Here is a 4,527-nt window from a genome sequence, read left to right as displayed (position 1 = left end):
GTAGAGGTAGTATTAGAGGAATAATCTATGACCATTAGTTTTATCTATTTATCTATTGATTTTTATTGATTTTTTTTTTTTTTTTTTTTTTTTGGGGGGGACGACGTTGAGTCGCCTCCCCGCCTGGCCAGGGCTATCGAGAACCAACGCTACAACCCCGCAACGGGTCCCGGGAATCGACCTCACGACTGCCCACTCCCGAGTTCGCCACGGTATCCACTGGTCTACCGCGTGGCCCATATACACACAAAAGGGAAATTTGAGGTCTGAATCAACACATGAATCAGCACTTGAATCACACCTCGCCCGTGTTATTCACAGCATCTCCCAACCATGTAAGTCATTTCCGAGTCATTGTACGTCCCCCCTGAGTCAGTCGTGGTGTTGAGGGTGACTGTAGGGAAGCTGTAGGGGTCGCGTAGTAGGGAGGGTCGATTGGAGGTGGAGCCATACACGTCATCGTAGAGTTCACAGAACTCATGGACCAATTTCACTCTCTCTCTTTCTCTCTGTCTTCCTCTGTTTCCCTTGTCTCTGTCTCCCCTGTCTCTGTCTTTCTCTGTGTCTTCTGTCTCCTCTGTCTCTCTGTCTCCCCTGTCTCTCTGTCTCCACTGTCTCTCTGTCTACTTTCCTTTGTCTCTTCTTTTTTCACTGTCTTTGTCTCGCTCTATCTGTCTGTCTCCTCTCTCTCCTCTGTCTCTGTCCGTCTTCTCTGTCTCCTCCGTCTTTCTGTCTATCTTCCTTGTCTCCCCTGTCTCTTCTGTCTCCCCTGTCTTTGTCTCATCTGTCCCCTGTCTGTCTCTATCTCTCCGTCTCCTGTTTCCTTTGTCTTTCTCTGTCTCCTTTGTCTTTCTCTCTTTCCTCTGTCTCTGTCTTCTCTGTCTCTGTCTACTCTGTCTTCTCTGTCTCCTTTATCACAATGTCTGTCTGTCTGTCTGTCTGTCTGTCTCTCTCTATTTATTCATCTGCCTCTGTCCCTATCCCTGTCTGTCTCCGTTTGCCTCTGTCTGTCTCTCTCTGTCTCTGTCCCTGTATGTCTCTGTCTTTGTCTGTCTGTCTCTGTCTGTCTTTCTCTGTCTGTCAGTCTGTTTGTGTGTGTGTGTGTGTGTGTGTGTGTGTGTGTGTGTGTGTGTGCGCGCACGTGTGTTCTCTCTCTCTCTCTCACTCTCTCTTTCCCCAGAGATATTTCATTCTAGCTCAATACAGTAATGCATGAACGTAACCCAACGCTCTGTTTCACTAGAGAACATGATGTGTGCAACGACTGATAGACGTATTTCAACACTTGTAGCCTCTTGATAATAAACGTTTTTTGTCCTGACTAACAGTGAACAATTTGTTCAACACATAAGTGCCCTTTGTACCGTAGAGGGAAAGGAAACAACTCGCAAAGGCTAAATTTAGCCTATGTATCTCCACACTCCAGATAGGACGTTAGATCCCAGCTGCAAGTGGTACGTTGCTTTCTTCACCGAGTCCCGATCGATTGATTCGTGGCAGAACCAAAAATCCAGAAGGTTTGGTGCAGTGTTGAGGTACTTAACACTTGTCCAGATAACACTGACCGAGAACCAAAATGCTTCTGAGGCCACATTGGCAATTTCCAACTAATTTCAGGTGGGTGGTAACGAATATCATGGTTAAAATTCTTTGTTAGGTCTACTTTTCGAGACACGAACGTGTCACAACAGGTTCCAACAGGCTTGTGGCAATGTGTTTTTTACCATACTCACAGCCTCACTGGCCTTCAGTACTGTTCCAGTAGTCATGGAAGGTGATTGTGCTGTGCAAGTTTACACTTTGAGGTGAAAGGTAGGTGATTTATAATAAATATTCATTGAGCAAGCTATTTCGCATCCGACCTAGATATGGACCAAAAGGTCCCCTTTCGGCATGCTCCGCCTTTGTAAACCTTTAATATGCATGCGAGGCATTTTATGTTAATTTCATTTTCTTTATAAATGATATAGATGCTTTTGCTAAACTGTCACGCTCTGTAAATGATAAATGATAAATTTATGAATTTGAATATGGTCCACCTTTGCTTTAATACGCATGTGAGGCGTTTTATGTTAATTTAATTTTCCTAAAAAAATTATATAGATGCTTCTGCTAAACTGTCACGCTCTGTAAATGATAAATGATAAATTTATGAATAAATTTTCTGTTTGTCTTCTAACTGCTTGTCGTTTTCTTCTTTCAGGTTCCTCGTACCTGTGTGAACAAGGCAGACAGCTTCAGTATGTTTGCTATGGTTAGAAAGGCATATCACCTATATTTTGGACGCATGATTGGTGAACAAGTTAAGAACTGGGCTCCTCACATGTGGAGCAACACTTGTGCTACTAATCTTCGCCAAGGGTTGACCAGGAAGAGGAGAGGAATGTTTTTAGTTGTGCTAATGACGTGGCGGGAGCCAACAGACCATACTAGCAATTGTTATTTCTGCGAGCGGGGGAGGGGCCGCCGAATTAATGAAGCGGCCTTGCTGTGGATGTGCTGTGTTTTGCGACACTGCTTCTGACCCAGGGCAGTGTGCAGGATGCAGGGATGACCCGTCATTCAGGAGGTGCCAAGATGTGAGGGAGGGAAGAGGGTGGAGGGGAGTGGAGTATGTAGGGGATGGAATGGGTGGGAGTGGTTTCTATGCTTTTTTCTTTTTGGCTACCTCCCATGTAAGGGGGAAAAAGCCTTTGGTATATGTATGTACCTCCAGTACAAAAGGGCTTTTCAGAGAAGAAAAAAGGAGTCCATTGAATATCCAAACATTTCATCAGCTATTTGCCCAATTCCACGCGGAGAAGATCTGCCTGATGGACCAACTTTGGTATCCTTCGATTCAGATAAGGAAAATGGTGAAGAGGAAGCAGAGAAAGATGACAGTGCTGGATTACAGAACGACCCGAAATTTGATGAACACACTCCTCTAAGCTACATCACATAATACAAAGGGAACTCCATAACCTTGTCAGGGATCTGGAACTACCCAAGAATAAGCAGAGCTAGGCTTTCGTCTTCAGTAGTGGAAACTCTTAGCAGCTGATGTGAAAATTTCAGAATTTAGTGATCGTTAGCAGCACTTGGCATCGAATACAAACCCAGACACTGGAGACTGTTCATAGAATCATGAAAAACTATTCTGAAAGGAACTTATGAGAATATAAAGCATATGTTGCAATGCATAAAATATTATAAACATGAATGACAGCTCTATGGGGATTTAAAGGTTGTTGCTCTTGTAATGGGCTTGCAGAGCCGATACACCAAGTGCTGCTGCTTTCAGTGTGAATGGGACATTCGTGCAAGAGGTTCCCACTATATCAGGAGAGACTGGCCACCTTGTCAATCACTGGAGCCTGGGATAAAAAATATTTAATATCCACCTTTCACTGAACCAAACAAAATTTTGCTACCACCGCTACACATAAATATGAGGCTAATGAAAAAAAAATGTAAAAGCTAAGGACAAATCTGGTCAGGGATTCAAGTATTTGACATCAAAACCCCCCTCACTGAGCGAAACTAAGATAAAAGAGGGAGTTTTTATTGGTCCTCAGATTTGAGAGCTTTTTAAAGATGGTGACTTTGAATCAGACCTTCATGGAGAGGAGAAAGCTACTTGGGAAGCATTAAAGTTAGTGGTTCAGGGATTTCTCGGAAACAGAAAGGAAGGGAACTATGAAGAATTGGTGGAAAACCCCATCAAGGCGTAGAAGAACATATGATGTAACGTGTCACTTAAAATTCACTTTTTGGGCTCACATTTAGATTTTTTTTCCAGCGAACTGCGGGTCAGTTAGTGACGAACACGGTGAAAGATATTCCCCAAGATATCTCAAACATGAAAAAGCTGTACCTGGGTAAACGGAGCACGACAACGCTTGCAGACTATTGCTGAACATTGGCAAAAAATAATTCTTCATCCCACTATAAGAGTCAAGCAAAAAGGCAGAGTGTATATGGGTTAGAGTTTAAAACATAATGACACATACTGTACATAATCAAACATTACATGCCGCGAATCTTTAAACCTATAGTCAATAAGGATTTTTTAAGGTGATTGGATTCAGTGCATAAAAACACAAAGGGATTAAATAATCCCATTTAAGAAGCACATAACTTTACAAAAATTGTTGACCAGTGTAATCGGGGTCAGGGAAATGGTAATTTGGGCGATGAAAATCGCTTGTTATTAGAGGAGATTAGATAAGTATGTTTAGTAAGTTATCTTTTCATTTAAACGTGCATCTCGTTTTAGAAGTCTTTCGCCTCAACTTGGGCCTTCATTATACAGGGAGTTTATATCCCAGCTCGATGTTACATTCCTGAACATCTACATACGATGTAAAATAGCGAAATACAGACGTTTGGAATATAATATATTTCCCTGGTTCTTATTACTGACAAGGGCATGTAAGTGCTCTAACAGGTGTAAACACACACACACACACACACACACACACGACTCGGTGGCGCAGTTGGTAGAGCGCTGGACTGGGAAATACGATAGTGCTCGCAGTACCCAGT

This window comes from Oratosquilla oratoria, chromosome 33, assembly GCF_046742065.1.
Source record: "Oratosquilla oratoria isolate Oo_2021 chromosome 33, ASM4674206v1, whole genome shotgun sequence".
NCBI lineage: Eukaryota > Metazoa > Arthropoda > Malacostraca > Stomatopoda > Squillidae > Oratosquilla > Oratosquilla oratoria.
This window is presented reverse-complemented; position numbering follows the sequence as displayed.